This window comes from Mus pahari, chromosome 16 (genome assembly GCF_900095145.1).
Source record: "Mus pahari chromosome 16, PAHARI_EIJ_v1.1, whole genome shotgun sequence".
In the NCBI taxonomy this organism is placed as follows: Eukaryota; Metazoa; Chordata; class Mammalia; order Rodentia; family Muridae; genus Mus; species Mus pahari.
Genome location: NC_034605.1, coordinates 65,418,704 through 65,443,677, shown reverse-complemented (window position 1 = coordinate 65,443,677; position 24,974 = coordinate 65,418,704). Strand labels below are relative to the sequence as shown.

General features: G+C 43.1%; 1 protein-coding gene across 5 annotated transcripts in view; it reads right to left on the bottom strand.

Moving 5' to 3' along the window:
• Aopep (aminopeptidase O (putative)) overlaps positions 1 to 24,320 on the bottom strand; it is a 310,014-nt gene extending 285,694 nt beyond the window's left edge. For 4 of the 5 annotated variants that reach the window (XR_003845375.1, XR_003845374.1, XM_021215555.2 and 1 more), the window contains exon 1: positions 24,198 to 24,320. The gene's annotated coding sequence lies outside the window, so the exon portion shown is untranslated. The remainder of the gene's footprint in view (positions 1 to 24,197) is intronic. The other variant, XM_029547340.1, reaches the window with a different exon arrangement.
• Positions 24,321 to 24,974: the final 654 nt, after the last annotated feature.

The window sequence follows — 24,974 nt, the reverse complement described above, 5'->3', positions numbered from 1 at the left end:
CCATCTCTTGTATTCTGTTGCTGATTCTCACATCTATGGTTCCTGATTTCTTTCCTAGGATTTCTATCTCCAGAGTTGTTTCCTTTTGGGTTTAATTTATTGTTTCTACTTCCACTTTCAGATCTTGGATGGTTTTGTTCAATTCCATCACCTGTTTGGCTGTATTTTCCTGTCATTCTTTAAAGGATTTTTGTGTTTCCTTTTTAAGGACTTCTACATGTTTAGCAGTGTTTTTCTGTGATCCTTTAAGGGCTTTTTGTGCTTCCTCTTTAAGTACTTCTACCTATTTAGCAGTGTTCTCCTTTATTTCTTTAAGTGAGTTATTAATGCCCTTCTTAAAATTCTCTACCAGCATCATGAGATATGATTTTAAATCCGAATCTTGCTTTTCAGTTGTGTTGGTGTATCCAGGACTCACTGTGGCGGGAGTACTGGGTTCCGATGATACCAAGTGGTTTCTGTTAGTAAGATTCTTACGTTTGCCTTTTGCCATCTGGTAATCTCTGGTGTTAGATGTTTTAGCTGTCTCTGGTGCTTTTTTTCTTAATCCCCTGATGCTATCATCAGGATTTAAATTGCCAGAAGCCAGTGGCTTGTGGCCACAGAATAGCAAAGAGTTAAAGAAAGAGTTAAACTGCCAAAAGTAAGCTGCTTGTGGCCATGCAGTCCCCAATTCCATACCCCATATGTCTTCCTTGGAAGAACTATCTTCTGCAGTCCCTAATAGTGTTACTTGATGGGCAAAGGGAAAGGTAGAAGCTTGGAGATAGAGGCCCAGGATTATTTGAGTCAAGCACCAGACTCTAGAATGTTCCCTCTTACCCACTAAGGTGTCCAGGACATACTGTCTGTATGAAGGTCGCATAGAAAGCCAGCAGCTCGTGATTTTCATTGCAGAAGCAAAGAGAACCAAAGGTTCATCTCCCAACCATAAAGGGGGAAAGATGAGCTCTGGAAAGGAGATGGGCACAGCCCCTCTACTAACTCTCAACCCACTTTAATACTTATGAGCCAGGCACCCATAATCCAAGACCTCAGAGGCTGCACCAAGGGTGGTCCATGAATTTCTTATTATACCCTCAAACATGGCAGCTTTCAAATTTCTGTTCTGTCTTGTCACATTTCCTTCCTTTTCAGTTCTACTCTCTCAGTCTCTCTCTCTCTCTCTCTCTCTCTCTCTCTCTCTCTCTCTCTCTCTCTCTCTCTCTCTCTCTCTCTCTCTCTCTCTCTCTCTCTCTCTCTCTCTCTCAAGACAGAGTTTCTCTGTGTAGCCCTGGCTGTCCTAGAACTCACTCTGTAGACCAGGCTGGCCTTGAACTCAGAAATTCGCCTGCCTCTGCCTCCCTTTGCTGGGATTCAAGGTGTGTGCCATCACGCCCAGCTCTCAGCTTCTCTTATCCAGCTCATCTACACTGGATGCAGTGATGCTCATACCAAGACAAGACCAACTCAAACCATCCTGAGCATGACACCACTTCTTCCTCTCCATGGAGGCCTGCTTCCTTGGGGATCCCGGGATTGGATACTTTCCTGTGGTTTTTCTAGGTGGAGATTTGGAGACTGAAGGTATCTGCCAGCTAAATTCAAGGCCTGGCATGAAACTGTGGGAGTGTGACCCTGCTCTTTTAAGGTTAATAGAAGTATGAACCAACAGACTGGATGCTTTACCTGAACTCTGGGGGACATGCAGCAAGCATTAAATAGCACCTTAAAAATATTAATTGTTGTGGGAACCATACACACCACACCTTTGCACACCATACACACACCTAACAAGACAACTTCTGGGGTCTCCTACTCCTACTATCATGTTCCTGGGGATGGAACTCAGATTGTCTGGCTGTGATCTTTACTAAGCTACGAACATTTGGGGGCTGTTCTACATTAGTGCTGTTTTAATCTGTTCCAAGTTTACAGCTTGTATGCAGTCTTTCTTCTCTTCCACATCCCTAAGGCTAATATCCCCAAGCAAACCAGTTCTATATCAAAAGGAGAGGGAGAAATGAAGAAAGAATATATTACCTCATTTATTCAAAGCCTATCGAATCAACCATATATCTGAATGTGGCAGGCTCTCATCTAGCCACAGTATCATCCTCCTAAACTCACAAAGGAACACTTCTTCTCTACTAAACTTGCCTCTTAAAATCACTGATAACATGTGCCACTCAACCTCAGCTAGGTACTAGGCTTTGTTGTAATCATTTGACTACCTTAACTCACTTTTCATTTACAGTAACTATGATGTCAGTACTATCCTTAGACTTACAAGTATGAGACCTACAGCACAGGAACTCTACATTCTGCCTAAGGTCACACAGCTAATAACTAAATCAATGGAGGCAATGTGAGTTCATGGCCTCAAGTTGTGATCCTCCTGTCTCCACCTCCCCAGTGTTGGGATTACAAGCATGGGCCCCACATCTCGTTTGTATAGTACTGAGAATTTAAGTCAGGGTTCTGTGAATACTTGCAAGCACTCTGCCAACTAAGCTATATCCCCAACTCATTTTGTTGTTGTTGTTTGTTTTAATCAGCATCTCTTATACCCCAGGCTGGCCTTGAACTTCTGACCCTCCCATCTTTGCCTCCTAAGTGCTGGGATTGTAAATGTGTACAACCATTCCTGGCCTTTATGGAAATTTTAAAAATAAAAATAGAAAATCACCCTACGTGGAGGACTATGACAATGCAAACGACATACTTGTGATGGGGAGGTTTCTAGCGGCCTTTGTGGGAAGGCCCATCCGGAAAGAAGGGCCTGCTGAAGTTCATGTCCAGCACAGAAGCCAACTTTGAAGTCCTAGTTGCAGTCTGAGCAGCTGCTAGCTCAGTTTAGAATTGGTACGAACAACTTCAAAAGCATCAAATTGCTAATCCACTCTACACTTGTTAGCCCTAAAGTTCCCAAACAAGACCTGCAGGCAGCTATCAAATTAAATAAAGGCAGAAGCTAAGGAAAGTATGGTCAACCAGTAGCCAGTCTTGGGAACAGAGAGAAGTATGGATTTCTGATGGACGGTGGGGAGCACGGGTGGCCCCACCCCCTATTGGGGTGGGGGAGTCCTCTCAGTAAGGTGTAGCTGGAGAAGTCTCATACTCTGGTAGTCGGAGCTAGCCAGAGTAAACAAGTGTGGGGCACACATCTGGAGAGGATCCCTCAATTCTGTAAACTGAATGTTATGATGATCTGGAATGCAGGTGCAGCTCAAGCTGTCACCTCACTCATCTTGGGTGAGTGACAAGAATCCTTTTCTTTATTTCACTGAAGATGAACATGTTGCTTTTCTTTCACCCAGATGCTACAATTTTCCTCAGAGCTGATGCTGCAGTCCTGTGGCATAACTATACATTCAGCCTTGTGCTTCTGAAAGACACCCCAAACAACCACTATCTTTGTCTTCCCATTCATCCAATACCACATCTACTGCCTGCCACCCAGGAACATGACAGTGAACCTCTAAATGTAGAGTGACAAAACCCACACCTATCAGACAAAAGGTGTGTTTTAGATGTAATCTAGTAAAACTTCACTATGCAACATTGTATCCCACCATGCTTACATTCCACTAGCTTACAGCTGGAACCAAGCTCCAGACATGAACTGTCATGATGAGACATTCCATGCATCCCAACCAGGCAAAACACAATTCACAAAACATTCCTCCTACCAGACACTGAAATGGGCACTCTGGGAGTCAGATGATAGTGTGAAGGTGTTTAAGAATGGAAAAATTTGTAAATAAATCCACTTTTTAGGCTTACTTCTACTAGCACAGGTACAGCTGGCTGACAACTATGCAAAGGATGAATCCAGTTTCCACAAGAGAACCCTTGAGTAGCCAAAGAGGTTGGAAATCCACCTCAGTTCTCCCTCCACATCAATATTCTCAGGGTATGGTTTTGAAAGCCTTCAGAACTTAAGTAGCCCATCTCATGGCAGAGCAGTAGGCCCAGTCATGAGGGCAAGGCTGAGACAAGGAGACTTTGAAGTGGTCTGCCCACAGGGACCCAAGTTCAAGAGCCACCAAAGATCTTTTGGATATAAATCAATTGATGCAGCTGCAAAGTGAAAGAGCTGAGTTGACAGTTAAAGAGTCATTTAACCACCCAGAGAATTCTGTGATGATGCATAAAATTATCAAAACATTCAAACTGTGTTAGAAGACATAATGTGATTTATTTTTGTCTATAACTATTCATACTAGAAACAGGTATAGAGTATCAGGGTTGGGTTATAGGGATAAGCACAGTAAAAATGAAGAGATTGGAAAAAATTATAAATACAGACAAAAATATCAGCCCTTTTAGTAAAATCACCTCTTCTAGAAATGTGAGAAATTTCATTTTAAAAGCAGCTAATTGTGAAACTGAAGCTGGAATAGAACTTGGAAATATTTCCAGTGTTAGTAACAGCTGCTGTTACACAGTGATATCAGCTACTCCAACTCTTAGAGCACATTTTATTAGCAAAAAGAAATTAAAGATGGGGATTCAAACGCCTATTTGTCCTCCCAAACACAAGCTCTCTAAAACACAATTATAGTCTAGTGAAAAAGCCACAATATATTTGTTTTAAAACAATAAAGCCCACCCAAATGTTGGTCATCTGATAACTGGTTACACACAATGTGTCCTAGTCTCACAGCGGAATATTACCCAGTCATAAAAAGGAAGTGCTGACAGTTGTCCAGAACAAACGAACCTTGGAGGCACTATGCTGAGAGCAAAGTGAGACACAAGGCCACATCCTGCTTAACTGCCACACAGATGCCTAAGCTGGCAAGTCCACAGTGACAGTATACCAGCTAAGCAGATGCCATGCACTGGGAGTGAGGGAAAGGAGGAACGACCACACAGTTTACAAGGATCCCTTCTGGGGTCATAAGCTGAGGATTGTGCAGCTCTGGAGGCACACTGAAACCGCCAGACCTTAAAGTGAAGATCCGGTCAGATCTTACACAGATTAGTCCACAGGATTGCAAAGCTGGGATAGGGGGACACAGACAGACAGGGTAGCCATTTCAACATCAACAGAGGTTGCTGTGAGTTCTCTATGTGCCCTTCAGATATTAGCAAAGTCCTCATACAGCATGCACATGCTCCTGCTGAGGGGTGCTGTCAGCCTTTTAAGAAGTTCTTAAAAGAGACATGCATAAACCAGGTGTGCTAGTGCACACCTTTAATCAGGAAGCAGAGGCAGGCAGATCTCTGTGAGTTTGAGGCCAACATGGTCTACAAAAACTTCCAGGGCTACACAGGGCTGTGTGTGTGTGTGTGTGTGTGTGTGTGTGAGAGAGAGAGAGAGAGAGAGAGAGAGAGAGAGAGAGAGAGAGAGAGATTGAATTTGTTGCGAATGAACCAAGCTGCCGAGTTCCTATCTCCTTCCATCATGACACAGCATGTCAACTTCATAATTTATTTTAATGACCTTCAAAGGCTAGAGAGATGGCTTAGGAGACAAGAGTGCTTGCTGCTCTTCTAGAAGACTGAGTTTGTGTCTCAGCACCCATATCAGGAAGCTCACAATAGCTGTGAAGATGCACGAGCACACACACACAGAAAGAGAGAGAGAGAAAATATTGCAAAAAAAAAAATAACACTTTATAGCTTTGCATATGTGTTTAAAAGAGTATTCCTCAAATGTCAGCCATACTTTCCCACCTTCAGCATGTCTGTGGCCTTCTTATTATCTCTAACCTAAATCTACCTAATAAATAAATTGTTGGGCTGGAGAGATGGCTCAGCGGGTAAGTGCACTGACTGCTCTTCTTAAGGTCCCGAGTTCAAATCCCAGCAACCATATGGTGGCTCACAATCATCTGTAATGAGATCTGGTGCCCTCTTCTGGGGTGTCTGTAGACAGCTACAGTGTACTTAAATACAATAAATAAATAAATAAATCTTTAAAATAAATTGTTTAGCTTTCTTTTTTTAAAGATTTATTTATTTATTATATGTAAATACACTGTAGCTGTCTTCAGACACACCAGAAGAGGGCATTCGAGCTCATGACAGATGGTTGTGAGCCACCATGTGGTTGCTGGGATTTGAACTCAGGACCTGTGGAAGAGCAGTCAGTGCTTTTAACTGATGAGCCATCTCTCTAGCCCAGCTTTCTTCACCTTAGAAAGTAATAAGCATAAAACCATACATTGGATTTGCTAACTTAGTTTTTTTCCCCATACATTAAAAACAAAGACCTAAGATAAATGTAATATCACCATAATGAACTTAAAATCATAGTATACAACTTGAGAAACCCTGATAAAAATTATTTAATCTAGAATCAAATGTATACCTATTGTTTTAAAATGATATGGATACAGAGGCTGCGGCGGTTGGTGCCTATAATTCTAGCACTTGTGAAGTGAGGTAGGAAGGTTACTTTAAGGTTAAGGCTAGCCTGGACTTCATGATGAGTTCTAGGCCAGCCTAGGCTACAGAGAACCTGCCCCCTCCCAATGAAAATGAAAACAAAAAATAGTGACAGGGAAATTAAATGCTCAGAAAAGCGCTTTTCAGCCAAGCATAGGTTGACTCTGTTCCCTAGATCATGGCAAGGATTGAAGGCTGTGTGAGAGAGAGCATGGACTGGGTAATTAGGGGAGTTGAAAGCAGTTGGCTTCCTCAGAAGGGAAAGAAGGGCCTGGGATGATGTCTTCCCTTCAGATTCATGGTGTAGAAATTCTGTCATGCTCTGAATGGAGAAGTCAATAGCTGATAAGCAGGTGAATAGTCTCTACAGATCCTTTGAACACTCTTGTAAGAGTGGCCAAGCTCTCTTGAAGGCAACAGGTAGAAACTGGGCTCCCCACATCCATTCTCCCCTGAAGGAAAGACGTCTAGTGTGACGGAAGGTTAGAACAGTTTCCAAGAGGAGCTTAGCCCTGAGCTTCCTGGACATATCACCCCCAAACCCTCACACAGGGTCAGCTACTTCTGCAAAGATCACTAGCCAGCAGGTGACACAGGACAGGCAGGGTCTGTACCCAATCCCATGTGAAGCAGCTGTGACTAATGCCTGACACCTCTGTGGTGCCAGTCACAGATCTACCAGCCTGTTCCAAGGAGAACTGAGGAAAGAGGGAAATAAATGACTTGTGGCTCTTTCTTGTCCTTTACTGTTTCCAGCTGGATACAATTTATTCTACAATTCTTCCTGGGAAAACTTCCATTTCGCCCTCACCATGGCTTCAGAGTTCCTGCCTCATGCAGCCTGCTGGCATGTGGCTTACAGCCTGCATGCCAAGTCACAGCTCCCTGGGATTTCTTGGGTTGCCTTTTTTCCGAAGGAAGCTTTGCCTTGCAACCTTGTAACTACAAAAGTATGCTTTGTAAAGACTAATCAAAAAACACTGCAGAACTGCAAAATTTTTAACCCTAGGGACTACAGCTAAATGATAGGCAGAAAAACCCTAAAAGTACTGAGCCTAAGCAAGTGTCTTCTAGATGTGACAGAACAGCCATGTTCATGAATTCACAGCAGGCAACATTCTAGCCTGGAGCTGGGACAGACTCATAAATGGCCCCTGGCCCTCCATCCTGAGGAGTCATTGAGACTTGAAAGCTCTAGAAGAAGGAAAAGTCTAGGCCTTCTTTAAAAGTGTGGCCCCCTGGAAGGCCATTCTTACTCTGGTAGGTAGTCCCATACCCATTAGAATTAGATGAATATCACAAACTAAACTCAGTGGGTTCTTTTAAAAAGACCTGAAGTTGAAAAGGGGTGGAGGCTGGTATGGGAGGCATCATGAGGAGAAGTGCAGGTAAATATGATGAAAATACACTGTGTGCCTCTAAAACTAACTTTGAGAATTTCACCAAGTACTATTAGTTTTGTGTAACACTATTGCAGTCAAGCAATTTTCTGGACCATTTTTAATCTAGGAAGACTATTGGTGATGTCTCAGATATTTTTCTTCCCAACATTTCAGAATGATTTCCCAGAGAATAACAAACAGCTGGTACTTCAGTATTAGTAATTGAGATTCATATTTGTGAATATTCTCAGAAACTCAATCATTTATATCTTGGAATTCTCCAGGGCAAAATTATAATTAAACAATCACCTCCCACCTTGGAACTGGATCATCATATTTCTCCAAGCTGCTGTGAGGACCACATGCACTACACACGACCTGGGGGAGGCTGGGGCTGCTGGGAATGCAGACTCTCGGATGAATGACTCCAGGACTAGGAAAGGACAGCCTCCAGGAGCAGCCTACAGCCCACACTGGGAACAGGACATTCAGAGAATTCTTATAGAGTTAACAGCTGAGCTCCCTGAACCAAGCCTTGCCCTCAAAGCCATGCAGTCAGGATTCTCTTAAGCCACTGCATCCATAAAGTCAAAGAAAATCTAGGAATAACTGGTTGAAGAGATGGCAGAGTTGGTAAAGTACTCGTCCTGAAAGCATGAGGACCTGAGCTCAGCCCCCAGAACCCAGCTGAGGAAGCCAGGAGTGGCGGGTACACTTGTGCCCTCAGCACCCACCAGGAGGGTAGGGAACAGTCCATCCCCTAGAGCAGCCTAACTGCCAAACTCCAGGACAGTGGAGGCCTGGGGCAGAAACACCAACATGGCCAGTACAGGGCACCCAAGGCTGCCCCTGGCCTCACATGAAAGGAAGCAAAGAGAAAGGCTCCTCTCCATTGCATTACACAGTGTATAGGTTCCAGGTTAAAGTGCAGCCGCCAACAGCGCATGACTGCATAGTGGTCACCTGGAAAGGGAGTCACCGTACATAAAGGCTGAAAGATCCTCTACAATGCAATGAAATTTTTACTTGCTCTTTATCATTACCATGTTTTTGTTTTTGTTTTTGTTTTCTTGTCTTAGCAATGAAGTTGACTTACATGGGCTACTAATCCCAACTTTACACATGTTCTACTAACTCACAGAAGTTCTTGTTAAAACAAAGTATTGAACTTTTAGGATCGGTATGCCTAACAGAAACATGAGATGCCAGAACTAATCAAAGACTGATCTATTCCCAATTACTGCAATTTGACACTTAATTTCAATGATGCTTTAAAAAAAAATCATTGCAGCTGGAAAAAAGTCCCAGCCACCTGCAAAGGGGCTTCCCAAGCAGGAAGCTTGCTGCTTAGTACAGTGAGGGATTTTGTTCATTCAAAATTTGCAGGATGTGTAATAACTTTTTCTTTTTATTCTTTCTTTTTTTTTTTTTTTTTTTTTGCCATACCTCCCCCAATCCTGGCCCCTGTCTGACCCCACAGCCTCCACTTCCTGCTCTTTGTCTTCTTTATAGGAAGCTACAAAGGAAGGGCAAGAGGTTCCCCTGTTGCTGTCCTAGGATACACACTTCCTTAGCCATCAAGGAGACAATCTCTCTTCATCTAGAGGTTTATCTGGTGACCATGTCACCTGGCTGTACAGATAGAGTCAAAAGCAAGGCTCCTTCAAAGCAACAGCAGCATTCAGACCATCAGCTGTACTCTGGCAGAGTGTGGGAATAAATACACACCACAGCACAGCTTCCCAACAGGGAGATTCAGAAGGTACACTCCAGATGGGTGCCCTGTTCTTAGGAAAGGACTTTTTCACTCATCGCAAGATATGAAGAACTGCTCAGCATCTTTTTCTCTATGCTGGAGCACACCAAAGTCTTCAACAATGCAATGCAAATAAGAATTCTACCCTTGAACTACATCCCCAGCCCTTTCTTTACCAACCTCATAAAAACACCTCTAATATCAGAAATCTATTATAGTTTAAATATTTATGTAAGATCTCCATCAAATTAAAAAAATGTGCACGGAGATTTTGCCTGCATGCATGTCTGTGTACCACATGCATACCTAGAGGCCACAGAAGCCAGGAGAGGGCATTGGATGCCCTGCAACTGGCTGTGAGCTACAATACAGGTGCTGGACGATAAAAGCAGGTCCTCTGGAAAAACAGCATGTGTTCTTAATTGCAGCACTGTCTCTCCAGCTCCTCAATCATCTTTTAGATTTAAACACTGACACTTTGGGATCCATGTTAAGATTAGGACTTTTACTTGCGTCTGTGGATTAGAAGCCAACTTGTGGAGCATGGAGACTGAACTCAGGTCATCAGCATTTAACATGCTGAGCCATCTCATCATCCCAGATAGGACATCTTAAACATAAGGTTAAATGGCTCATTTCCCTCTCAGATTCCACCTACAGACGAAGGCACTGCAAGTATGGAAAAGCTGTAACTGGAGATCAAACAGAGAAGCACGCTGACACAGGGGACTCACAGAAGTGTTGGCCTTAAGTTGGTTAAGCATTGTAATGCTTAAAGCAATAGTCTAATATGTGTAAATTACTTCTGAAGCCACTGCAAGAAATGACTAAAAGCAACATAACCATAACCATGGTACATCCAGAGCCTGGAACATCATTTGTATTAGAAAGATAATAACAAGTTCCAAACCACCACCCCCAACACACGCACACGCACACACACACATGCACACGCACACACAATGCGTCAGTAACAACAGACAAAGCACTCATGAATCCATCTGCTCCAACGTGATCAACTGAGAATGTTAGATTTGATCAACACAAAACATGGCTGCAACCAGCACACAGCACACAGATGGCTCCGCAGCAGTGGCCACGAAGACTGGGATTGGATATTGCTCTTCCTAGAATAAGTGCCAGTCATCTGCATAGCTGGGGTGGTCTATGTTCTGTACTCAGTGCAAATGGTCAAAAAAAAAAAAACAAAAAACCTCTTTTGAAATGCCACACTCTGAACATCAGAATAAATCATCTCAGTATAAAATAGCTTCCCTAGTGAAGGAAGAAACTCACCCTTTTCATAGAAATCTTCATATTTGAGTGCGGTAATGAAGTCATAAAATACCATTATCAATTACCAATAGAGGGCTGGCCATGAAGCTCAATTGGTAGAGTGCTTGATTGGCATGCACAAAGTCTTGGGTTCCAGCCATAGTACCTCATGAACCCAGAGTGGTGACACATCTACTCCCAGAGCTTTGGAGGTGGAGATAGTAGGATATGAAGTTCAAGACCAGTCTCTGCTATCTAGTGTGTTTCAGGTTATCCTGGGCAATAAGGGACCCTGTGTCAACAACAAAATCACCCAGGTTCTTATTTCACAGTATGGGGATCTGAGTAGGAGTCCAGTTAAAATGTGTTTTGCTGTGGTAACCCTAAATGACATAATGTCAAAACTTGCATCAGCAAGTCTTCATAAAAGACAATTGGGGGGGGGGGTATTTTTGCTTTTAAATGTTTTCTGAAAGAGGTGTTGAGTTCATCATCATACTTTCTAGATGAAAAAATACTATCTGAACTAATTGAAATGTGACAAAAAAAAAAAAAAAAAAAGATGAGGGATAACGAGATACACAACAGGAAAAGGTGCTTGCCACTGAAGCATGGGCATGATTGATCCCCAGAGCCCAAGTAAAGCTGGAAGGAGAGAATCAGTTCCATGAAATTGTCCTCTAACTGTTCCCACATGTGATGGCATTCACAGACCCCAGCCAATTAATTAGAAAAATTGTAAATACTTTTTAAAAGAAGTGTGGACTTAACCAATATAGGGAAGACCATTAAAAGGCAAAATGTGGGGCCAGTGAAGGTAGGAAAATGCTTGGAAACTTGGTGATCTGAGTTTGATTCCTGGGACCCACAGGGGAAGGAGAGAACCAACTCTCAAAAGTTGTCCTGTGACCTCTGACCATGCCTGGTGGCTCACACTGGCACACTGTGGTGCACACTGGAAACACACACACACACACACACACACACACACACACCACCTCTGCCGCCACCATCATGACCTGTAGAGTCCACTGTGATTAGTTTTCAATCAGCAAAACATAGACACGCAATGGCCCATGAAGAATAAAGTTGAAACAATAAGCAGAAAAGACAACAGAATGGTAGATAAAGGGAGAAACAGAATGTTTCAAGAAGTTTAAAAACTGGGATCTGTTACCATTTCTCCTACTTCATAATCAGATATCCAAATGCAATAAAAAGGCTCTAAAATCTAAAATCTCTCTATCCCAGCAACCACAACTTTTTGGAAAATTATGCATTTGGGCCAACAGTATACAAAGTCAGACCAAAAATACACTGAGAGAAAAAGAAGTACCCAAAAGTTATAAAAGCAAGCCAGATAATCTCATGGCTGTCTAGGCACAAGTCAGGGAAGTGGCTGCTCCAGGAAACACTGAGCAGCATTCTCCTGGTTAGCTCCTTGGGCACGATGATAAATGATGCAACCAAAACTGATTTAAGAAGGGAAAAAATGGGTTATTTAGCTTACTCTCTGTGTCACAGTCCATCACTGAGGAGTCAAGGCAGGAGCCCCAGGCAGAACTAAAGCAGAGACCATGGAAAACATTCACTAGCTTCCTCAGCCTTCTGTCTTAGACAGCTCATGACTAGGGATGTTACCTCCCACAAAGGGCTACATCATTCATTTTTTTAAAAATGTCCCTCTGCAGACCAGGCTGACCTTGAACTCACAGAGATCCAACTGCCTCTGCCTCTTGAGTGCTAGGATTAAAGCCATGCACTACTACTGACAAAAATCGCACAATAAATTCATTAGATGTGGAAAAGGCCTTTAACAAAATGCAAGACCCCTTCAAGTTAAAAGTCTTGGAGATAGCAGGGATTCAAGGCACATACCTAAACATAATAAAAGAAATCTACAGCAAGCCAATAGCTAACATCAAATTAAATGGAGAGAAACTTGAAGCAGTCCCACTAAAAGACAAGACAAGACTACCTACTCTCTCCCTATCTATTCAATGTAGCACTTCAACTGTATCTATTCAATGTAGTTCTAGCCAGAACAATAAGACAACTAAAGGAGAACGAGGGAATGCAATTTGGAAAATAAGAGGTCAAAGTTTCACTACTCATGGATGAAGTGATAGTATACATAAGTGACCCCATAAATTCTACCAGAGAACACCTACAGCTGATAAACAGCTTCAGCAAAGTGGCTGGATATAAAATTAACCCAAACAAATCAGCAGCTCTCCTTTATACAAATGATAAATGGGAAGAGAAAGAAATTAAGTAAACAATACCCTTCACAATAGCCACAAACAATGAAAATATCTTGGTGTAACTATAGACAACAAAGTCAAAGATCTGTATGACAAGAACTTCAACTCCCTGAAGAAGATATCAGAAGATATAAAGATCTCCCATGCTCATGGATCAGTAGAATTAACATAATGAAATGGACATCTTACTAAAAGCAATTTACAGATTCAATGCAATCACCATAAAAATTCCAACACTTTTTTTTTTTACAGAACTTGAAAGAGTAATTCTCAACTTCATATGGAAAAAACAAAAAAACTCAGGATAGCTAAAATAATCCTGAACAATAAAAAAAACTCTAAAGGAATCACCATCCATGACTTCAAGCTGTACTACAGAGCAATAGTGATTAACAACTGCTTTGTATTGGTACAGAAACAGATAAAGTTAATCAATGGAAAAGAATTGAAGACCCAGAAATAAACACACATTCTTATGGACACTTGATTTTTGAAAAAGAAGACAAAACCATAAAATGGAAAAAAAGAATGCATATTCAACAAGTGGTGCTGGTCTAACTGGATGTCTGCATGTAAAAGATAGCAAATAGATCCATATTTATCACCCTACATAAAACTCAAGTCCAAGCAGATCAATGACCTTAACATAAAATCAGATACATTAAATCTCATAGAAGAGAAAGTGGGAAATAACCTTGAAAACTTTGGTACAGGGGACAGTTTCCTAAACTGAATACCAATGGCTCAGGTTCTAAGATCAACAGTTGATACAAGGGACCTCATGAAACTGGAAAGCTTCTGTAAAGCAAAGGACACTGTCAATAGGACAAAACAGCAGCCTACAGATTAGGAAAAAATCTTCACTAACTGTACATCTAACAGAGGGCTAATATTCAAAATATATAAAGAACTCAAGAAGTTAGAGTCTAACAAACCAAGTAACCCAATTAAAAATGGGGTACAGAGCTAAACAGAGAATTCCCAACTGAGAAATATCAAATGGCCAAGAAGCACTTAAAGAAATGCTCAATATCCTTAGTCATCAGGGAAANNCAAATCAAAACGACCCTGAGATTCCACCTTACATCAATCAGAATGGCTAAGATCAAAAACTCAAGCAACAGCACATGATGGCAAGGATGTGGAGAAAGAGGAACACTCCTCCATTGCTGGTGGGATTGCAACATTGGACAACCACTCTGCAAATCAATCAGGCAGTTTCTCAGAAAATTGAAAATATTTCTACCTGAAGATCCAGCTATACTGCTCCTGGGCATACACCCAAAAAATGCTCCACCATATTATAAGGACACATGCTCCACTATGTTCATAGCAGCTTTATTCATAACTGCCAGAAACTAGAAACAACCCAGATCACTCCCAACTGAAGAATGGACACAGAAAGTGTGGTTCATTTATATAATGGAATACTATTCAGCTATTATGCACAAGAACTTTATGAATTTTGCAGGTAAATTGATGGAACTAGAAAATATCATCTTGAGTGAGGTAACCTAGACCCAAAATGACATGCATGGTATGTACTCACTAATAAGTGAGTATTAGCCCAAAAAGTATAGAATACCCATGATATACCCACAGACCCAAAGAAATTAAACAAGAAGGAAAGCCCAGACAAGGATATTTGAATCACATTTAGAAGGGGAAACAAAATAGTCATAGGAGGCAGGGGGAAGGAGAGAACTGGGGGGGAGGGGGAATGGGGAGGATGGGGAGGCAGGGCCAGGTGCAGAGAGAGATGAGAGAGGCTCAGAGGGCCAGGAGAATGAATGGGAATCTGCAGCTGCTGTGGGGTGAGGTTGGGGTGGGAATCTCTAGGAAGTCCCAGAGACCTGGGATAGGGAAGGCTCCCAGAAGTTAATGCACATGATCTTAACAGTGGGGAAGTGAAGAGGCCTCCTCCTGCAGCCAGCAGGACCCCCAATGGAAGGATAGGGACACCAACCCGCCCACAAAACATTTGACCCAAAATCTGTCCTGTCTAAAAGAAATGTAGAGATGGAGCAGAGACTGAAGGAATGGCCAACCAATAACCAGCCTAACTCAAAACCCATCCCATGTGACATTCATGATCCCCTGCTCTGCTTACAGATAGGAGGGGCCTAACATAGCTGTCTTCTGAGAGGCTCTGCCCAGCCATAGACTGAAACAGATGCGGATACCCACAGCCAAACATTAGATGAAGATCCGGGACACTTATGAAAGAGTTGGAGGAAGAATGGAAGGCTCTGAAGGGGATGGAAACCCCACAGGAAGACCAAAAATATCAGCAAACCTGGACTCCTGGGAGCTCTGAGTCTGAGCTACCAACCCAAAAACATACACGAGCTGGAACGAACTCGCCCTCCCCCGGCACATATGTAGCAGACAGGCAGCTCAGTTTCCATGGCTGCCTTGTCTGGACTCAGTGGAAAGGATGTACCTAATCCAGCAGACACTTGGTGTGCCAGGATGGGAGGTTACCCAGATTGGGCTCCACCCTCTCAGAGGAGAAGGGAAGAAGTTGGGGGAGAGACTCTATGAGGGAGGGACTGGAAGGGGAGCAGCATTTGGGAGGCATAAATAAATAAATAAATAAAATTATAAAAATGCTCCCCCAGACTTCTGTACTGGGTAATCTCATTGAGGTAATTCCCCAGTTGAGGCTTCTCTTCTAAGGTGTATATAGATTTGTGCCAAAGCATATCCTCAAATGTCATGTAGGGGTATTGCATCCAATCAAGATGTTAATAAACAGAGCTTTTCAACAGAACTGCTGGAAAAGCTCATGGAAGGCACACTGAGGCATGGTCACTACCCCAGGAAACAGAAGTGCTAACTGGTACTGAAGGCTCTGGTTTCTGTTATTTTCTCCCAATGGAATGCATGATGACTGTTGATACCAATCCATCTAAACATATAAATAGGCATTAAAACCAACAGTCATGCCTGGCACATTGTATGAACAGTTCAGCAGTCTGCAGAACACTCTCCCAGTCTTCTCCCCACCAACCTGTCGACTATCACAGGGATATACCAGTCTGTCTGTCCCTCTCCTCCCTCTCCCTCTCCCTCTCCCTCTCCCCTCTTCCCTCTTCCTCTCCCTCTTCCCTCCCTCTCCTCCCTCTCCCTCTCCCCCCACCCTCTCTCTCACACACACATTCAATTGAATAAAGTTTTTCATTATTTATTTACTCACTTTACATCCTGATTGCAGCTCCCCTCCCCCAAGTCCCACCCTCCCATCCTTCTTCTTCCACTCAGAGAAGGGAAGCACCCCCCTCCCTGTATCAACCACTCTGGCACATCAAGTCTCATCAGGAATAAAGGCTTTCTCTCTCACTGAGGCCAGACAAGACAGCCCAGCTAGGGTAAAGGGATCAAAGGGCAGGCTACAACAGTCTCTTAGACATCCCTCTGTGTCCACATTTACTCCCTGTAACTAAGACAGTGGCTTCTAACTAGGAGTGACTTTGTCTTTCAAAAGATGCTTGGTGTTGCTAAAATTCCTTCCTTAAAGGTAACTTAAACACCCTCCCAACACACACACACACACACACACACACACACACACACACGGTCCCAGCAAGAAACCAGGTACAATTCCACTGAAGTTCACTCGGGGAACCAATGAGTCTATTGGGGTTACTTACTGTCTTAGTTAGGGTTTCATTGCTGTGAAGAGACGCCAAGACCACGGCAACTCCTAAGGCAAACATTTAATTGGGGCTGTCTTATAGTTTTAGAGGTTTAGTTCATCATCATCACAGCAGCATGCAAACAGACATGGTGCTGGAGGAGCCAAGAGTTCTGCATCTGAATCTGAGGGCAGCCTGGATGAGACTGGAATTCCACACTGGGCAAAGCTTAAAACCTACTCTTTAAAGTCTACCCCCACAGTCACACACCCACTCCAAAAAAGCCACACTTCCTAATAGCATCACTCCTTGTGGGCAAAGCAATCAAACACATGAGTCTAGGGGGCCCAAACCTATTCAAGCCACCACACTTACAGAACAACTGGTAAGGAATTACAGGCAGGGGCATGGATATCCCCAAAGCAGACACACTAGGAGGTTTGTACCCAGCATCCATGCATGCTGCTGCTGCTGTAGCTGCATGGATGGAACCCCTCCCCGAGTCTATTTCCTCTATAGCCCCTCCTCAAGTCCTTGTGCAATTAGTGCAAAACTGCATTCAGCCAGCACAGAGGAATGGCTAGCTGCTCAGATGAGGGTCCTGTGACTCTCCCTGCCCCCTTTTCTATGGAGGAAAGTCAAAAGTCATCAGGCCCAGCTGTGATGATCTTATGCAAGTGGGCACAGGTGAACTTATGGAGATTGTGGCAATTTGACATGGTGACAGTCCTTTAACACTTGGTAATATTCAAAGACATCACTGAGCATTGAATAGTCAAATGGCTGTTCCTGGCATCTAGACTGAAGAAGCCAGGGGTGCCACTGCTAAACATCCTACAATACACAGGATAGTGTGACCTAGCGTCAGAAACAAACATTCCTGACACCAAGAATCCCCCTCCCCTCCCTTCACCTCTCCTCCCCTCTCCTTTCTTTTCTTTTCTTTTCTTTACACTTATTTCTTTATTTGGAGGAACCGCCATGGCACACATGCGGAGGTTAGAGGACAACTTGTAGGAGCTGGTTATGTCCTTCCACTGTGTGGGTCAGGGGAATTCAACCCAGGCTGTCAGGCCTGGCAGCAAGCACCTCCACCCTCTGAACCATTTCACTGGGGGTTGGGAGCACAGGGCGGGGGGGGGGGAGCATTTATCCATTTCTTTAGTAACTCACATAATAGATTAGCTTCAATTTTCCTGGGTTGTTTTTTTTTCTTTTTTTTTTCATTCTTCTAACACAACTGTTCTGTAAAACTTAACCCTCAGCGGAATCACCCAACCCTCGGCCTAAGGAGAAAGTAACACGGTCACAAGAATGGCTGGCTCACTGCATGCTCAAAAATGTCAACATGAGAAGAGAGTTAGAATTGTGTCTGCAGTTCCTGGCCTTTCTCTTCAACAATTATTATAAACTTCACTACATCTTCAGTTCCTAACTCACGGAAGGAGCATTCAATATCAGCAATTCCATTTGCATCTCTTAAAACCTTTTGCTGCAATAAGGTAAAAGCTTCTGTCCATTCTCTTTCCTCCCCAGTCCCCTCCCCCAACCTTGGTGTTAAAACTTGAACCCAGGGCTTCCCACCAGCCCAACAAGGGCTTTACCCCTGAGCCCACAGGAACTCATCTTCATCTCTTCCCTCCTTTCTCTCCTCAGGACAGAAGTGTCCTCTGCACAGCCTGACTATGGTTTCTGCTGTGGACAGAATCTTGTTCTTGAGTTATTATTCATCTAAGACCCCTGAATCCTCCATGTCAACATCCTCCCCTTCCCCAGCATTGTTTTTTTGTTTTTTTTTTTTTTAAAGATTTATTTATTTATTTATTATATGTAAGTACACTGTAGCTGTCTTCAGACACTCCAGAAGAGGGCGTCAGATCTTGTTACAGATGGCTATGAGCCATCATGTGGTTGCTGGGATTTGAACTCTGGACCTTTGGAAGAGCAGCCGGGTGCTCTTACCCACTGAGCCATCTCACCAGCCCCCCAGCATTGTTTTTAATCTGAGAAGAGACTACTACAATCTTTTGATCAAAACCCCACAAATGAACAAAAGACTCTCCCTCCCACGCCTCTCTCTGACTATTCTCTTTAGTCTACTACTCAACCCCACTTTCTGCCCACTAGTCTCTGCTCACATCTTACTGGACCACTGAAGTCCCAGAATGGAGGCAAATTACTTCCTCAAGAACAAATTCAGGGGGGTTTCTTGTCTTTTAATTTTGAGGAATTATGGTACTGACCAAGCTCCCTCCCTTCAAGTGTCTCTCCTCTTTTAGGATCTGTGATTACATTCTCTCCTCTATCTTTCTTCCCTCACTTCTTAGATGAACTGTGACCTCTGTGTCCTATAGCTCTGGCTTCAAATCTTACTCACTGGACAGGGTGATCCCTGTTCTAAAGCTACAAGCCTATGTCCCTGGTCCCACATTTTCCTAGAAGATACCACTACTGTCTACCTTGTTGCTTGAAGCAAAACTCTGAAATCAGTCCAGATTCCTCACTCACACCCATGGCCAATGTCAAAGCCAGGCCACTTTAATCCAACTATCTCTGAGGCCTGTCATACCAGTTCCTTCTCTCTGCAATCTAGTACAGGTCACACATCACTGCAGGAAAAATGACACCTACATGTGAGTAAATGACTTGGAGGCTCCTCTTATGGGATGGCTCACCGGAACACAGCATGCTGGAATTAGTTTTTGCAGAATGGATTCATGAATACAGGCAGATAACTGAGCATCTTGATCTTGAGATTCTTAAATGTTTAACAAAGGGTAACAGAATCTCTACCTTCCAGATATAATAGACAGTTCAGACCTCCCAATGTACAGGATACTGTGACACAGGCCTGATATTACTGGTAACAAATAAAACCTGATTTGCCTTTCATGCCAAAATAGAGTAAATGCATCTTAATTTCCACTGCTTTCCAAAACTGGATCTTCAATTGCAAATGTCAAAGAAATAAAGTATAAGCAAATAAAAAAAAAAAACAAGAGAAATTACCATGGGGCTGATAATAAAAACATAAATGCTACTTCACAACAATTTCTTCAGGAATCATAGAGTAACAAATTAGCAGCTAAATGAGTGTATCAGAACCCATTTTGATGCTCATCAAGGCTAAGAACAAAAAGCTCCCTTCCATGGGGCTCTGAGGGTGGGAACTACCCAGTGTTCAAATATAAGGCTTTGAAAGAATTAAGACTCAGTTGTGGCAATGTAGTCTGAATTCCCTGTGGATGTAATTGGCCCATGCAAACCAGACCCTGGGTGTCCATTCGGAGTGTGGGTTGGTTCTTGTATTGCCCAATGAACTCAGAAGTTATGTACAGTGAAAAGGAGAAGGAAGGCAAGAGGCATAGCAATTCTGTTATAAAGTCGGTATTGACCAAATCTAGGGATAAATGAGCTTTGGAGCCAGAGAGCCCAACTTCAGAATCCAACTTTGCCACCTAATTTTAATTTTGTAATTTTAACAATCCACTCAATTTGCCTATGTTACAAAACTCTTCATGTATAAAATAGAAACTAAAAAAGTTCTTATTTCATGGGCAAAGTGCCTAGAACCATGTGTGAATGTTGTATAACAAAACAGCAGGTGATGTCATCATCACTGGCATTTTCTTTACTATTTTTAGACTCCATATCTCGACAATCTGTGCTTCGACTCCATCTTAACTCTGTCCACCAGACACTGTGTCCACAATGTAAAACAGTATCACTTCAGTTGGCATCTCTATCTACACCGTCTGTCAGCTCACAAACAATCACTAAGAAGTAGGCTCATGCCAATCTCAACACTCCCCAAAAGTACAGTGCATGATCTACCCATACAGTGGAATAGTATTTATCCCTTAAAAGGGATGAGATTCTGGTATATGCTGCAGTATGATTAAGCTCTGAGAACATTTTGAGTGAAATACAGCAGTCAGGAATGGGCAGATATGGCAGGATTTCATCAACCTAAGATCTCTGGACTTAGCAGACACAGCAGAGCTGGAACAGGGACACCTGGAGTGAGGGAGAGGAGGGTGGGTGGGAAGCTATCAATCAGTGTGTTCAGCATTTCTTTTGGGGATGATAAAGTTCTAGAGATAACATTGCAGATTCACATAGTTGTGTGCATGTGCCTGGTACCACTCAACTTAAAGAACTTAAAGCAGTAATAATTTTTAGCTTGTGTATTTTCTTGTTCACATAAAATAAAAATAAAATAAAATAAGCATTTAAAACCCACAGAATACATCTTCAAAGCAAGTTGTAATATAAGCATGAGTCTTAACTCATTCTCAAGTTTCTAAGTAAGGACCACAGGAATCAACATTTAACTTGTAGCTGGCCTTGGTCTAAAATAGCCAGCATGAATGGGGAGAGGACACAGCTTAACATTTTCAGAAGAGGGATTATGTCACTTTTATTTTAGACAGAAACCTGCCATGTAGTCCATAACTAGCAATGCTCCTGCCTTAGCCTTTAGAATGCAAGGGTTATAAGTGTTTGCCACCATGCCTGGGTTTTATTTTCTGGGTTAAAACAATTTTTAGTCCCTTGAAAGGAGGGAAAGAAAACTACTCTGGGGGCCATGTGTACTGTGGTATGTAAAAGCAGTTTTAGAAGGAGATACTAATCCTTACATGCCCATAATGACACACATACTTCTGTAGTATCTCCACCAGACAACACTGAAATAACCTTAAAACTAAGAGGAACTTCAAAAGTCCATTACATAAAAGTACAATATTTTAGGCTGGCAAAATGGCTTATTGGGTAAAGGTACAAACCACCAAGTTGTGGCCTGAATCCAATCCCTCAGACCCACATGGTGGAAGGAGAAAGCTGACTCCCACCAGTTGTTTGTTCTCTGACGTCAGTGTATCCAGTATCTCACAAACATGTGTAACTGCACACAGTCAGAGATGTGTAACTGCGCACAGTCAGAGATGTGTAACTGCGCACAGTCAGAGATGTGTAACTGCAGTACACAGCCCATTTTGTTCTGTTTTTTCAAGACAGGGTTTCTCTATGTAGCCCTGGCTGTTCTGAATCTGTAGGCCAGGGTTGCCTCTTAGAGATTCAGCTGCTTTGCCCTCCTGAGTCTGGGATTAAAGATGTGTGCCACCACTGCCTGGCTTACAAATAAACTTTTTAAAGAGTGAATGTTTCAAATCTCCTCAAGCAAAATGTTTATTGTTTAGTAAAGACACAACAAAGGAAAGTTAAACAAGTGATCACTTCCAAAATAGCAGGATCCCAATCAAGGCCATCAATCCTCTGGTAAACACCATACATTCATTAACTGTTTCAAAGAACAATTGTCAAATAACAAAAGTGTCATTTTCAAAAGATGGAAAGCCAAGACCACACAACAATGTCAGAAAGTGCTTAGCTGGTCCTTGTAGGGAATCTGACACTGCTCCAGGCTCTTCTTCACAGGAACTCACTGTGACTTCACAACACCCATCTAAGCAATCCTATTGTTCCCACCTGACAAACAAGAAAACTGAGGTGTAGAGGGGTCAGGTACTTTGCCTGGGATTCAAGGTGCCTACTAAGCAAAAGAGCCAGGGTGTAAAATCTAGACATCTATTGGTTCGATCTGCAGGTTCGTTATTGTGCCTTACTGTCCACTGGAGGCAAAGGAAAATGATCCACCAGAAAGCTCGGCCGACTCAAATGCAAAGCACCTGGAGAGTCAGAGACAGCAAAGGTTCTGAGGACGTCATCACATTTCAGCACAGGACCAGTGAGGTTTGTGACTGCACGCCAGAAGAAAGAAGGCAAGAAAACCACTTGATGTCTTTAAATTATTTACTGACATTTACATTACTAGAAAAAAAAAGTGCCAAACATAAAATCACTCATTTCTTGGATCTCTGAATAGAAGGTACTTACAAAGCAACATCATTTTCCATGTATGTCACAATTAAAGATAAGGGTGCTTTTGCTCTTCTCTGTCTCTGTGTCTTTGTCTGTGTGTGTGTGTGTGTGTGTGTGTGTGTGTGTGCAAGCGCGTGCAGGCCTGTAGGAAGAAGACATATTTCCAGATGTTTTAACTTCAAGAATATGAGAATTTCCAGCATAGTTACAAAGTATCAAAACAGGGGCTTAAGAGGCAGCTCAGTGGGCTGGAGAGATGGCTCAGCCCTTGAGAGCACTGACCACCAACTGCTCTTCCACTGGTCCTGGTTTCAATTCCCAGCAACCACACGGTGGCTCACAACCATCTGTAATGGGATCTGGTGCCCTCTTCTGGTGTGTCTGAAGAGAGCAATGGTGTACTCATATACATAAAATAAATAAATAAATCTTAAAGAAAAAAAAGAGGCAGCTCAGGCTGAAGACCACCTGCTATGTAAGCACAAGGACCTAAGTTCGGTCCCCAGAACCTGAGTAGAATGTTTCACCCAGGTCTGTGATTCCAGTGCTGGGGAGCTAGAGGCAGGCATTTTCAAGAGTTGCTGGCTGGACCAATCTACCTGGGAAGCTCTAGGCTGGTGAGGGAACCTGTCTCAAAAACAAATAAACAAAAAACGGTGGCCAGCATCTAAGAAAACACAATTGATGTTATCCCTTGTCTTCACAAACGTACACATATTGCACATGTGCATGTGTATGTACACAAACAATTCATATGGTCAGAGGGGTGAATAAATGTATGGAATCACATATGACTAATGTAAAAAGCCTGGAATTTGACCACTAATGGTGGTTATTTTTTAAAAGGAAGAGGAGAAGAGAAGAGAAGAGGAGGGAGGGAGATAGAGAGGCAGAGACAGGAGAGAGAGAGAGAAAGAGAGGGAGAGAGAGAGAGAGAGAGAGAGAGAGAGAGACAGACAGACAGACAGACAGACCTTGAAGCCATGCATAACCTTGAATTTAAATCTTGCCCTTTGCTTTTGGTTACTGGTAATTTCCACCCAGTCAATTTCATGGAGCTGAGCCTCAGTTATTTTCTCTGTCAGGCAAACATAATAGTTCATAACTTGCAACAATACTGAATGAACTAAGGAGACAATGAAATGTTAAGTGCAGGGCACAATCCCTGGAGTCTAAAATTAGACAGTTAACAGTAAACAATATTATTCTCTGTAGCTCCCAATACGGGACAACCTAATCTTTACCAACTACGAAATCACTGGCAGCCTTCTCAAAATCACACGGAGCACAACATACCCTTCTGGAATGAATGCGCTAGTTGCACGTGGAAACAAAACAAAAGTATGAGGGACCAGAATTGAATTCAGCATCAACAAGAGCCCAGTTGTCACCTTTGAAAACAGCTCCAAGCACCGCTGGCCGGTGTGGTTTCCGTCTACTCTGAGCGCCACCTTTGCAGGTAACTGTCGTCGCAAGTGCACGCTAATGCAGCGGCTAATTTACGTGACAGCATCCCAAGGGCTCGCCCCAGGCAAGTCGGACAGGATCCCACCGCCTCGCTTCACAAGAGGCTAACAGGATCCCACTGGTTCACCCCAGGGCAAGTCGGATCGGATCCTACCTGCTCACCCCACCAGAGCTCGTGGGTCCGCATAACCCGGAGCGGCTGCTTGACCCGGAGCTGCAGGTTACCTGTCTCAGCTGCCACGCTGCAGCTACACTTCCGCAGACTCCGGGTTACCACGGGCTACCAGGCAAACCGTAATTGCGTCATCAACACGCGCCAGGGTCGGCCGCTTCTCCCTCCCACCCCCTGTAGGCCTGTTCCTCGGCCGCTACTGCGCAGGCGCAGGGCCGCTAGTGGCCTCGGTATCAAGACTCCGGATGGGTAAACTACACGCACGCCTCGTTGAAATACAAATGTGTCCTTTTTGCTTTTGAGGCAAGTCTCTCTATGTAGTTATGGGTGGTCTGGAACCTACTATGTAGACCAGGCTGGCCTCGAACTTAGAGATCAGCCTGCCTCTGCTTCCTGAGTGCTACGGTAAAGGAGTGCGCTGTTTATTCTTCACTCCACATTTCTGAAGCATGTGATTGGACTTTACATATTCATCCCAGCACAGTGCCTTAAATAAGATCTTACTATGCGCCAGACAGACAGTTACAGTATCTGCGGCTACAGAAGTGGGCCAGTTGTTCCTGCCTTTGTAAAGACAATCTTTGGATGAGAAAGCGAGTTATAAATAATTCAACAGATAATTTTCCTTTAAAATATTCATTTAGTATGTGTGGTGGTGTGTAATTGCATGTATGTATAGGTAAACGAATGCACAAGTGGCCAGAAGAAGGTGTCGGATCCTCTTGGAACTGGAGTTGCAGAGATAGTTGTGAGCTACCC